Source organism: Rousettus aegyptiacus, unplaced genomic scaffold (genome assembly GCF_014176215.1).
Source record: "Rousettus aegyptiacus isolate mRouAeg1 unplaced genomic scaffold, mRouAeg1.p scaffold_m13_p_6, whole genome shotgun sequence".
Classification (NCBI taxonomy): domain Eukaryota; kingdom Metazoa; phylum Chordata; class Mammalia; order Chiroptera; family Pteropodidae; genus Rousettus; species Rousettus aegyptiacus.
Genome location: NW_023416309.1, coordinates 95,143,542 through 95,157,975, shown reverse-complemented (window position 1 = coordinate 95,157,975; position 14,434 = coordinate 95,143,542).

Below are 14,434 nucleotides of genomic sequence, written 5' to 3'. Positions count from 1 at the left end.
GGCTGCTTATCTGCCCTACGGGGCGGAGACCGGCCCCCTCAATCCGGAGTTTCCATTGGTCTATGGATTCCCAGACCCCGCCTCCCAACCAATCCACGGCTGGCTCTTCCCTTCTCAGAGATTGACTGGTCAATATGCCTAGTGATCCAACCCCAAACCCCACAACCATCCCACCCCCGCTTGCTTTCGCACGTCCGAGGGGCCGCTGATTGGTCTGCTCAGAAGAGGGCTGGTTCTCCGGCACCGCCAATGAGAAGACGCAGAAAAGGGGAGCGTCACACCCAGGCCCAGGTAGTATGCAAATCTGATGTCACGTGACGTCAAGCTGAGCAGGGGCGCGACCAGGCGTAAGATGGAATCAAGCGCTACTGAAATCGTTATGGGGGGTAGCGAGGAGTGTCAAAATTTCGGCAGTTGAATCCTCGTAAGCACCAAGAAAGGATAACCTCAAAAAGCATTACTTTTTGTTTTACCTGAAAATATTAGTTTGAACCCTCAGGATCTCAGTGCTGCTTGCAAGCTTCAAAGAGTACAAATTAATGCAAACTTTGCTTATATTTGCATGCGATTTGCATTATATTTATGCATTTAATGCCTACTGTGCCTCTTGTGACACCCACATATGTCTTTCTCCACGTTTCCAAGTCCCTACTTGGTGTTGGTCCAACCTGAAAAAGAAAAAAACAAAACAAAAAAAACAACAACAAACAAAGAACAGCTGCTAGCTTGTAAATTAAATCGAGACTGTAAAGGAGCAGGAATTTCTCTTCAGAGTCGTTCATTCCAAGTCTAGCTCACCGGAATGGCAGTAACAAAGTGACTGAAAGATTTGCCCAAATTTGCACAGTGACTTCAGGCTAAATCATGGTCTTCTCTGTTCAATGCTCTCTGACGTTCAAGTCAAAATGAGACTGGATGGTCCTCAAAGAGAATGCATTATGAACCTCACATGCTATAATATATATGGAAACATTTGGGAAAGAAAACAGCATTTAAGTTACTATTGAAAATTTTTACTCTTCAAAAGAAAAAAAATCATTACCCTTGGTATTAACCATTTTGTTCTATATATGGAAAAAGCAAAAGGCAATCAGCCCTGATTGTCTGCAATAAGGGACCATCCAAATAATTGGATAATTCCCTCCAGATTTATATTTAGCTATGGATTCTATTTTTGATCTTGCTACAAATTTATCTTTCTATTTCTGTTTTTGCCCAGCTTAATGTTAAAATGAAGGTATTCCCTGAAGCCATACTAATTAATCAGAGAAAAGGAGGTAATCTGGGAGCATGCCGAAAGTCAAGAGGTCATTCTAAGATTAAATATTGAAAGCAGATAATACCGAAAGTGGAAATTCAAGAGTTGGTTGAATGTTAAAATCAACCTAATGCACAAAACAAATTGAGGCAATGGAGTATTCTGAAGAAAGAATTTCTTTGTAGAGTGTACTCTTGCAGGTTTGAAGGATTTACTTCAAGATCTGACATTTGAAATTTTTTGTTATTGACTGGGAAATGTTGTACTCCTTTTCCATGAAGAGGACAACTTTACCAAAGGCAGATAGGAATGAACAAAAACTGACGAACCGATAAAAACTCAGTCTTTATAAACTTAACTCAGTCTTTTAAAAAAAAAAATCTTGCGACTTATAATGTTCCTCAATTCCAAATAGTTCAAAGTTTTCATATACTAAAAAAAAAAAAAAAATCCTCATGACAATCTGGAAGAAGAAAAGCATGGATTCTTATTATGGTGCAAGTGGGGAAACTGGGACCCAAAAAAGTGAGTCCTTTTGATTTCTAGCTCATATCTCTATGAGATCTTGTTGGACCACCCTGCCTCACATCTTCATGAATAAAACCAGTAATGGTGGTAGCAGCTAACATTCATTGAGGTCTTTTGTCCGTACCAGGTACATGTTCATCACTGTGCATATATTATCTCATTTAATGCTCATGACCACACCTATGAGATGAGTATTATTTCCTCTTCATTGAGGCTTCAGAAAGAAATAACATGCCCAAGGCTATTCGGGCATCCTGACTCCAGAGCTGAACTCCTAATCTCTATTCTTATAAAACTTTCTTATGAATACAGAAGGATTATTATTTACATCTTACATAAAGAATCTCCATAGATGCACACTTGGCTGAGATGTTAAAAATTAACACTTGTCTAGTACTTTCTAGCTTTCACATATATCAATTCATTTAATTTTCACAATAGGCATGTAAGGTAGAAAATGCAGATATAAATCTCTGTTTCACAGAAAGCTAAGTCACAGAGGCTAGACGACTTGCCCAAGGTCATTCACTTAGTAAACAGCAGATCCAGGATTTACATCCTAAGTCTTTTACCTCAAGATTCAAGTACTTTTCCAACCAACACTCAACTTCTAGACCATTGGCCTGCCTGAGAGCCAAAGGGTGGGCTAGTTGGTCTCTTGAAATCTGTTCTTGCCTCCCAACTTATTCCATTTTAGGACTCTTCAACATGCAAATTCTCAGGCAGTCTTAGGAGATGGTGAGTGATTTTTTTATTGAGCCATATAGTATGTATTAGACATAAAGCCCTGGAATAAAAAATTGTGAAATACTTTGGGCAAGTGGCACCTTTTCTTTATGCTAGAATCACTTCATCAACTTCACAAAGTTGTTATAAAGATAAAATGGCATATTATTGGACAGATGCATTCTTCTCTTGCAGGGAAGGGTAATGTGGATAGTCCCAAGGACACAGAATTTAAATTTTGCTCCAAAACTGAGGTACCAGGAATTGAGGGCCTGGACAGTAGAAAAAGAGTCACTGGAAGTGGCACAGCTGAAGAATTGGATCTCCTGAGTCCAGAGAGTACTGGTCCTTCCTGATAAGTTGCTGGCAAAAGACACTAAAGTTGACCTAGCTGGAGAGTGAGAAGGCAAATAGGCACAGGAGATCCCTGTCCTCTCCTTACCCAAGTATCATGCCCAGCCAGCTGTCTCTTATTCCCTTCTCTATTACTGATAGCTTCTCCTGGTATGGTCATGATGGGATGATAAAGACCACATCTGAAGATCAACACTTGTCTATTTCCTCCAATATAAGAAGCCATGGTTTTGGGGGAGGATTCTATAAGGCAAAGCATCTCCTAGCTTGCAAGAAAAATTTGTCATTATCCTACTGTCGTCCTTATCAACATGATTGCCATTAATTCACTCATTGCAAATTTATTGAAATGACTAGTATGTGTCAGACACAGAGCTAGGTACTAAGAAATGACAATAATGTTCAGAGACATGCTCTCCACCCTAGGGGTTCACAGCTCACCAAGCCTTGTAGCCTGTATGTAGAAGTGGCACTGGCTAGAGGCTATTCCAGTTGAGACATGACCTGGATCCTGCTTTCAGGGACTTTGGGTCAGAGGCAGGCACATAAACATCAGAAGTGGAGGATATATACACCAAGATGTCAATATATTGTTTTTCATCTATAGGGGAATCGTTTGCCTCACAGGGCTCCAACAACAAATGCTTATTTAGTCCCTTGATCTCAGCCTGCTTTTAGGATGTCTACAGATGTCACAGTGAATAAAAACTCAATGAATCAAAGTTATTTTTCCTATATGTGTGATTCAGAGGTATAGCCACTCTTCAAGCAGTCCCTATGTTATTAAAAGCTATAGAAGATGAGGGACCACCAAAGACAAAGGCTGTGGGGAGTTCTGGCAGATCAGAGGATCATGAGGGAAGCCATATCCTGCTGACTACTGAATTAAGGGAAGGCTGGGGTTGTCATAGCCAAGAGAAGTTTTCCAAGTCTAATGGCACTGTATGGTCCTACTAGCAGGGCACCTTGACCTATTGTGCACAATAACCAACAAGAATGGGAATTCCAAATCACCATCTTTGCCTTCAAAAATTTGATTCTCAGTAGCAATTGTACAGCAGAGAATAAAGAAGTTGTGATATTCCTTGATACCTGGGGGACTGGACTTCCTGGTAAATGTCTAAGTGCTTACGTCTTTGGCCCCTGAGGTTCCAAAATAATAAAACAGCAAATAAGATGACGCAGACACAGTGTCTCTTTCCGACCTACCTCCTTTCCTCAGCTTCTGTCTGAAATGTCAGGCCTGGCTCCTCAGGGAATGAGATCCTGAGGAAATGGGGTCAGAACAGAAGGAGCAGAGCAGCCTGAGAGGGATTGGGAAGGAGGGTTGAGGGAATGAATGAGGTTATGGGAACAGAGTAGGGAGGGGGTCCTAGCCCTCAACACCTTTTCCACGCTGGTGGCCTCACTCTCCCTATATCCCTTCCCTCTTTCTGCCAAGGTAACCAGATGGCCTGGATTTTGACTTTCAGTACTTCGTCTGACACATTTTGTCCCTTGCTGCAGCTCACCCACCACTTTCTGTCCTCTGGCTTAGTTATCTATCTTCCTTGTTCGTTCTCCTTCATTCAAACTGGATGATGTTCACTCCTTAATTCTTGTTTTCCTTTCTCTCAGTGGGAATCAAATTTTTTCTTGCTAAACTGCAGCCTTTTTAAAATGAAGATTTCTCATTCTTAACAATAAAGAAGATGGTGGATATTTTAAAACAGGTAAAGGGTAAATGTGAGATCAGAGACATCAAAATTTTAGAATACTGGACCTAGTGGCACTCAATGAAAAATACAGTTTTTTCAAGAATTGGAAGACATTAGAGACTATATATGTTCTAGCCTACTCATTTTACAGATGGAGAAACGGATTCCCAGACAAGGCAAAGACTTGTCAGAGGCCACAAAGTGAATCAGAGGCAAGACAGGAGACCAGGGCTCCCATATCCCATTCACTGTTGCCTCAAAATATAAATACTTGTAAAAGGATATAGATGGAATACTATATAGCAATAAAATGGGCCAAACTATCAATAGATGCTACAATGTGGATGAACCTTAAAAACATTATGCTGAGTAAAAGAAGCCAGACGTAAAAGACCACATGTTATGTGATTCTATTTACATGAAACACCCAAAAAGGCATTTATAGAGATAGAAAGCAGATCACTGGTTGTCTACGATTGGGAATAGGAGAGAGATTATCTGCAAACAGGCACAGTGGAACTTTTGGGGTGATGGAAATGATCTAAAACTGGAATGTGGTGATGATTGCATACCCTATAAATTTACTAAAAATCATAGAATTATACATGTGTAATTTGTTAACTTTATGGTATGCGATTTATACCTTGATCAAGATGTTTCAAAAAAAGGATTTAGATGTGTTTATGCATGAGAGATCTTTGATGTGTGACAGACCTTATTAATCTTTTAAGAGAATGTCTCAGGAAACATTTACTTACCCCCATGACATCCCTAAAAGGTCACTGTGCAAGACATATGATTAGATTCTTTGGCCTATAGAATACCCAGGCTGGCCTTTTTCATTTTTTAAAAATGTCCTCCCCTCTAAAATATGTTTCCTGAGTAAAATAGGCATCTCTTAGTCATCATTCTAAATACTACACCTGGAACCGTGACCAGCATGCAGATGGTGCTTCCCAAAAAAATTCATTAACATAAACTTGAGTTCTGCTGCATCACGTGATTATGGGTACCTTGGGGAACTATTTGCAGGGTTCTAGAGCAGCATCTTGCTGGGAACAGTTTGTATCCCTCACTCCTGATTGGGAGATCAAAGTCTTTGGAGTGGAGATGTTGGTTTACATACATTCCCAGAAGACTATATAAAACAGAAAGCATATTTGTTTCAGCCCCCTTTAGACTTCCCTCTTCTCCACTGTTTTTCCCATTTACCTTCTTCAAGTAGGCCACAAAAATACAATTACCCCCGAAGCAAATAAGCTACAATATCCTAAACATTCTCCATCTGATTCCACATCCAGTCCCTCTCCTTCCCCTCACACCAGGCACCAAATTCAACATCAAGTATCGTTCCAATTCAAAGATAATATAAATATAACAGAAGGGCAGAATGATTGGAAAGTTGGTCTGTAGTCTGATTTCTTTTAGATCCAGGGAATAGGCTCCAGAACTTATTTTCAGAGCCAAAAAGATCATCTCTAAAGGGCTTTTGTAATAGCTAATTGCAAAATTTGACCACAAGCTCTTCCTCAGTTTTATTTTCTGTGTCTTGGTTTATGAGTTTTCCCCCTCCCTGCAACTCTATCTTCTCCACCATCAGCTTCAACTTCCAATTAGACCTCCGAATATTCCTCAACTGGCCTTGTGAGACACTAATGATTCCCTAAGGACTCAGGTGTTCAGCTTGTAGCCCACTATTTAAGAGTACTAGCTTATGGGTAGCTTTATCACTTCTGCTAAGTCATTTTATATATGTTTGTCCTTTCTCGCCAATTCTGAGCAAAGAGACCCATTTGTTCTGGATTTCTTGTCAGCAACTCGTATAAGCCACTATATCTAGCAATGCTGAATCAATATTAGTTGTTTATTTAAGTATTTGACTGTTTCTCCAACTAAATTTTCTGATCACTCCTGAAAGTTGTGGCTAAAAGCCCTGCAGACTGACAGTAGGAAAGACTCCAGGTTTTTGAGGCCTACTGCTTCTATCATTTGGGGGTTCTTCTCTAACCTGAAGAGTAAAAAAATTATAGAATTCAGTACAAAGCCTTGGAAGGGTTCTGTGAAAGTAAGGGGCTCTGATACTTAAGTTTCATTAGCTTCATTGTAAATTTGTTTCTGTCTGAAAGGATGAAGCCTGGTTATATCTCATCCAACTTTTCAGTCCTGACTGAATTAGTTGTCTATTTCTGGTTTTTCCTGTGGATATCCTGGCCCACAAGATGGCTCTGGCTCAACAAAATGGCTTTGGCAGTCAAGTCTCTCTCTCTAATGAAAAAGTCCCAAAGGCTGGATTGAAACTCCTCCCACTTGGTAACGAAGTGACACTTAGAATAGTGTTACTTTTACAGCAGGTGGTTTCTCTTGCCTGTGCATGGTAGAGGGTGAGGACCTTCAACCCAATTCTAGAAGCCCCCGATGGCTCAAAGCCTCAAGGAATTGTGTCATTGTACAGCTGAAAGGCCTGGAATATTCCAGTATATTCCACCAGTGGCCTCTGCAATGCCTGTTTCCATTCAACTTGGGCAAAGGCTTGATAGTCTACAAAGTAGCCTATATTCTGCTGGAGTAGTAAGCCGCTTGGCTTTGCTTCTTCTCTGCCAATCTGACAATATCGCACAAGTTGGCACCTTCCCTGGAAGTCCTGGAACCCAAAAGTTCCATCCAATTCTCTGACCTCTTGGGTATTTATTTGCTCAGAATGTCAAGCCAGGGTTTAGATACCAACCCTGTCAATTTCTTGGCTCTATACATCCAATTCTGAATTCTTCTCCAAAGAGATTAGACATCTTGGTTTCCTTGAACCAATGGTGGGTCTGCATTTCTCAGAATGCCCAAGAGGCCTGCACCGTCTGTGGTGACAGAAATATCAGGGCCCCAGGAAAGAAGTAAAATAATCGGGATGCTACAGGCCATCTGCCCCTACTACACGGCGTAGAATAAAATTTCCACTTACTGGGTACTTAGTATAGCCTAAGTAATTTGCTACTGGGAAGGAGGGTGGGATTCAGTGCACTAGGTCAGAGGGATGCAGACCTAGGAGGTCCACTCCTTACCCAGAGGTCGAAGTCGGAGATAGGAATATAGGCCAAACCAGTGATGCCACAGCCCACTCCTCTGCCTCCCTGTCACTCTCCCAGTCCTAAACTCTCTCTAAAACTCTTGACTTTGTTTATATTGTAGAGGGGGCAGTGCTCAGAAATCATGGAGGTGAGACTGGCAGGTTCCAGCTGTTCTTGTTGTGTGAGCTGAACATTTCCTTGGAACTTCTCCTTTGCAAAAGCATGTCTGCCTTTCAGTGGACTAGCCTAGGATCCAATCCATTCCCTTTCTCCAAACTTTTTACCTCCAGGGAGGAGAGAGAGATGGGAAAGCTGGGGAATTTCCATTAAACAGAAACCAGAGAAGATTAAAGGAGGCAGAAGGGTGGTGCTGCCCTTTAAGAAAGCCTGCCAGAGCTCAGGAGCTGAGACTCTTAAGAAACTTCTGTAGCCAGGTAAAGTGAGAAAGCTCTTTGTGGGGTTAAGAGAGAAGCTACAAGAGGAGGCCCTACGAAAGACTTAGCAGAAGATGTTGGGAAGGAGGTAAGAATCTATCTAGGACTAAGAGTGTGTTTTAATTCTGAAATCACAAAAATTAAAAAAAAAAAAAAGACTCACCCCTTGACTGTCTCCCCACCTGTGGGATAGGGCAGCCAAGTAAGGGGAACTCTTGTCAGACAGGACTCTCCATTGCCAGAAAACTCTGGCTGCAATGCCTGCCCAGCCTGCCAGAATGCTGCTTGGAAAGAATGACCAACCACTGTGTTTGGTTGATAAATGATGGGCACCCCTGCCTGCTGCCCCTTCTCTCCTTTCTCCCTGCTTAGTTTGCAGTCTTCAGCCTTGCATGGAGTCCCAGAGTATGGGAGTGGGGAGAAGGGTCCTCTAGACAGTATTTAATACTCGGTGATTTGTAGATTGCGGAAAGAAGAGGAGGGGAAGCCAGAGAGGGAAAACCCTTGGGACTAGTTTCCATGACGCATCAGCACACCATTGACAAGAGTCAAAGTATTTTCTTTAGGCCCAGCTTTGGGATAAGATACAGCCCTCAACTCTCCTGAGGCCTAAGACTCTGGTACCATCTAGAATGAGACCAGCTGAACTGGCCGGAATAAGGCAAATGAACATACACCTAAATCCTTATCCTTTTTTTAAAGCCCCACACTGCTGGGAGAGGGAAGAAATAAGGGAGCTGGTCAAGTAGATCGATAGCTGTTTCTGGAGGATTTATTTTTTTAATGTACAAGAATTCTTTTGAACCCTCCATGGCTCCAAGACAAACTATTTGAAATGTTCCTGCTTAGGGGGCCAGAGGGTTAAGTGCCAGAGATAGAAGGCTAAATGCCAGGGGTGCTTGTTTCAGGGATTCTTGGGACCCAGGCTAACGACCTCCCTGCTGTGGGCTCAGGAATACCAGGCCCAGGCTCTGGTTGCCCTGAGAGATGCAGCCATTTTTACTTCTGATTGAAGGGCACCACCTTCTGGGATTTTCCCTTCTCTAGTAAAAACCAAAGTATAATAGTCTCAGGGAGCCAACAGGACATGTGCCCAAGAGTCTGGAGGGCACTGAAGGAGATAACAATGTGAGGTAGGGTGAGACCAATGCTTTATATCGTTTAGAATTTGGGCCCTGCTGGTGGAAAGGAGATGCATTTTGTGAGCATGCATGGTAATTGCCCTTCATAAGGATGATCTCAAAAGGTCAAGGGATAGGCCTTGAATAGCCCTAATGTTCCTGAAACAGTCTATTGTATAGCTATTGTCTATACATGTAAAGGAACCCTTCTTGACCCTATTCATACTTTTCTTTTTTTGTCTCTGGGGTTTCCCAAGTGAATAATTACATACTACTTCTCCCCAGAACCTAGTCAATCTCCTTTAGGCTTCAGCAACGAAATAGTTCGACATACATTTCTTGAGCTCTTACTATGTGCCAGGTATCATGCTAGAGATATAGAGATGAATAACACAGTCTGGTTTTCAAAAGATTTTCTTTTGTGCTGACCTTCGGGGATTTGGTAAACAAATCTGCATCTATCCCCTTTATGTTTGCATGTGACTGAATCATATCTTCAAAACTTCATCTTTCCACCATCTTTTGAATTGTGCCTCATGTGGTAACCTCCACTTTCCCCTTGAACTGATTTAGATGGCTCTCTGGACTCTTAATATGTCTGCCTCAGGAGCTGAGTGACCGGAATTAAACACTGTATTTCATATACGAATGTTATATCAATGCATGCACAAGGGTAACACTACGTTTCCTAACTTCCTTCACTTCACTTACTCATTTGCCATTTCTTTGGTACATCCATTGGTTACTGAGTGCCTACTAAGTACCACGCACTGTGCTAGGTGCTAAAGATGCAATGGTAAATAAAATGACACTGTCCTCGTGAGACCTATAGTGTGGGGTAGGTGTTGGGAGATTAAGGGTAAAGAATCTAACAGTCACACAAATAAACATGCAATTACAAACTAAGAAAAGGGCTATGAAAAAAAGTACAGAGTGCTATAAGTGCAGAAATGGGGGCTTTGATCTAGACTGGAAGCTTCAGGAAAGCATTCCCTGAAGAAATAAAATTTGACCTGAGATCTGAAAGATTAGGAAAAATAGGTGAAGAGTAGGGGAAAGAACATTCCAGGCAGAGTAAAGAGTATGTGCAAAGGTCCTAAGGTAGAAGGAACCAGTGCACTCTTGAGGAATTGCAAGATGGCCAATCAGGCTGCAGAACAAAGAATGAGGTTGTGTGGGACAAGATGGAGAGTTAACCAGAGGACAGACCATGCAGGACTCTGCAGGCCCAGCAAGGATTTCAGTCTTTATCCTATAGCACATGGAACGAAAGTCTTTATAGAAGAGCCAACAATGGCTCTTTATCCCAGATTACTAATGCTGCTTATATGTGTTTTGAAGAACAGTAATAATGGTCTGAACTGCTAGGAACTTCCCCAGTGTCCTGGCATGGTGTGGTTATGTCTGGCTGGCACTGGAGAGGCCCAAAACTGATGAGCCAGCCCCAGCCTGGCAGCCCTCGCCAGTGTGGATGGAGGGGTAGGGTAGATGATGGGTGGAGTGCTTTGCCTGAGGTATCAGCTCTGCAGTGATGGTTGGAACAGCCCCAAGACTATGGCTCTTGTTCCTAGATAACTCTATCATGTGTACCCCCATTTAAATGGCCTACTCACCCCGCCGCCCTTCTTACAGCAGCTGTGCTCCCCACCCAGTCTGGGAAAGGTTCTTGGATAAGAATTCTAATACTGCCTAGAACCTGGAGTCTTGACCTATTGAGTTCAGGACTCTGTACTGTCTAGAACTATGTATACTTAGATATCTTTGATAGTTTTTCAGAAATATAAAAGGAAGCCATGGGAGAAGAAGGTCATAATGGTTGGACGCAGCCTTTCTGAAGCTCGCTTTTTCCTTCCAGTCCTCTTTGGAGAATGTGGTTTGGTGTAGTGACATCTACTGGCAATGTTAGGCAGGTAAGAAAAGACCAGATGCCTACACATCCTCAAGTAATTTCCACACTGGTGAGAAAGTCAGTCATTCTTAACCCCTGAGACTGGGTTGAGGTCAGTAACCTCAGTTGGTTAGAGCAAGACTAAGAAGTCCAAGGTTGTAGACTGTGCTGGCTTGCCTTAAAGAAAGAAAAAATTTTCCTAGTGATAGCTTGCATCCTTCAACTCAGGCAGCTGATTCACATCTGGGTACAGTTAATCACAAGGGAGACTGAATAAACAGGTAAAAATGACTCAGAGAGACCTATACCCAGACCCCCCATTCCTGGGAAAGCATCTCCAACAAATAAAATGACCCACAGTTTACAAATGGCAGAATCATTTTTCATCCTCCTGAAGTTGACTGACTTGGGATTTTTTTTTTTTTCTGGGACTGAGTTTCCCCAGGGAGAAAATAAGTGTCTACAGAACCATCTTCCAGGTTTCTATAGTGGGCAACAGTGACTACAGCTTTTAAAATGACTCCTCAACTCTTGCTGAGGTCAGACATAACCTGCCTCCTCATGTATCACACACGTCGTCTACACATTCTGTTCACAGTCTCATTCTCTTTCTCAATACAATGCATACTTGACAGAGTTTACCACTACAAGTAGCTGGAAAGCCAGAGCAAAAGTGAGGAGAAAATACTAGAGAAATAATCATGAAGCAAATGTTCTGCCTTCTTAAGAACATTGACTCCGTAACTGAACATGGCTCAGAGTATCTATCACTCAAACTTAAAAGAAAATCATTTAGACCCCCAAGGAGAGAAATGAACAATGAATAGGATTTCACGGAAGAGGAAACAGAACTGATAAATACACACACATAAGATTGAAGTATATTTTAACTAGAAAAAAATGAAAAGCCCATTCGAGTTTCAGTTTTCATTTCCAGTAAAATTGCAAGATTTTATTAAGTGGTAATAGTCAGTTCTGGGGACAATGTCTTAAAATTGGCACCCTTACACAATAATAGTGGCAATGCTAGTGTAGCATTGTGGGCAAGTCTTTGGAGAAAGAAAGAAAGCAATATATATAAGAGGTAGACATAAAAGCAAAAGAGACTTGTGCACTCACTGCACTATCTGACATAAAAGATCCTAAAAAACTCCACATAGGGGAATGAGAGCACATTATATCATAGTACCACAAGGTAATATCACACAGTGATTACAATTACAATTATGAAGACTATTAGAGAAACGCTGGAAATGTTGAAAATGTGTAAAAAATGTAAAATTTCATGTAAACAATGAATGCACCTATACAAAAACATAACCATGTAATGAAACCGTATGCATGTGGAGAAAAATTGGAAGGATATATATATATACACATGTGTGTGTATGTGTATGTGTCTATATGTGTGTGTGTGTATAAACTCTGTGGCAGAAGCAAGATTAAGAATGTATTTTATTTCCTTAAAATTTTATTTAGTGCTATTACATTGGGTTAGTAATTTTTGAAAAAGTGGAGGGGGTTGGGGTGGGTGAAAGTCATACTCCCCCAACTTCCTCCTATGCATTCTTTGTCCTATATCATCAGTTCTAGGAAGGGAAGGGCCACATCTATTTATTCACAGTGTACACTCAGCTCCCAGACCAATGCCCAGAACTTATATAAGGTGCTCAATAAATATTTGTTGAAAATGCTTGAAGTCTAAAAAGTCTCAACCCATGATGACTGGGTTCATTCCATCCTGGGGAATTAAGAGGAATTTAGTTTTGCTGGAATAAAAAAATGTAGGCCCATCCACAATGGCAATTCTCTGATCTTCTTGATAAGTGAATTTGGGCATGGAGAACCCAGGGAGAGACAGTCTGTTAAAGCAAACCCAATTACCACTCAGGAACATATGTTGCCCTGAGGCCTCTGCTGCCATAACAACATCATGTAACTATAACTACAGCCCTGGAGGGCTTTGGCCCTGTCAAATATGGAAAAAGATGTCTTCATCATACCACGGCTTTGTGCTCAGATTGACTTCCCAAGGGAGCTTGGATCAGGGAAGGAAGGCAGAAGTGGAGGAAGGGAGGAGATGAAGGGCAAGACTAGAACTGCTACTGAATCAGGATCAGAGTGAATTTTTTTTTTTGTTTTAGTGATTTTCAAAATGCAGTTATTTGACTGTTTAGTTTTGATGGTTATTTATAACTCCAGCTGCAGAGGCAGGGGAGCTGAGTGTGAGCCTGCTGGGATCTGTCCAATGCCTTCCCCCCAGGGTGGGGCTGGGGGTGGGTGGTGGATAAGGGTGATACAAGAACAAAATTAACAAGTGGCCAAGAAGGTAAGAGAATTCCAGTCCATACCCAGGAAGAGTAAAAAAAGGACCATTAGTGACCATGCTGACTATTTTTACAGCAGCCGCAAATGAAAAGATTTTAATATGAATCATGGTCACATCGGTGACCTCTGAGATTCTCCCAAAGGGATTAAGACTAGGCCAGTACTTATACTCAGAAGTTATGAGATTGCCCTGGCTACACTAGCATTGTCTTAAAAAGGTCAAGGCATGCTTGCTCACCTTACAGGATAGTTATCTGCCCACAGAAGAAACTTGCTCCTAACCCTTCCTAGGCATGTCACTGGTCAAAAAACAGGCTTTGAAGAGATGATGGCTGGTTTTGTGCAAGGCTTTCCTAACTGAGCCAGCACCTGGCAGCGGCCACCCCATTTACTGAGTCCTTAAAGATGCCAGGCAGAAAGGGAGAAGCTGGAGACAGTGCGGCCACCCCATTTACTGAGTCCTTAAAGATGCCAGGCAGAAAGGGAGAAGCTGGAGACAGTGTGGCCACAGAAGAAACTTGCTCCTAACCCTTCCTAGGCATGTCACTGGTCAAAAAACAGGCTTTGAAGAGATGATGGCTGGTTTTGTGCAAGGCTTTCCTAACTGAGCCAGCACCTGGCAGCGGCCACCCCATTTACTGAGTCCTTAAAGATGCCAGGCAGAAAGGGAGAAGCTGGAGACAGTGTGGCCAGCTCTGAGGCCTTTGAAGCAAATGATGAACAACTATACTTTGTATTTGAAATATGGTACCTATCATTTCATTGGCAAAGGGAGCATTTAAAAAGAAATTGAGAGATCTTTTAGGGAGTTTATAAATGTAACTGAGGAGACAAGATACAGTTACAAAAAAGGAAATGCATAAGGACATACACTAAAGATTGAGTCCACTACCCCTGCCCTGTTCAGTTCTTCCTCAACTCTGGGTAAGGTTATTGCAGGAGCGTTGTAACCGGTCTCCCTGCCACTCTGTTCAGTACCCCTTACAGCTTCTGGAAAGAGACTTTTAAAGCGCAAGTCTGATTGTGAGACTCCTCTGCTTG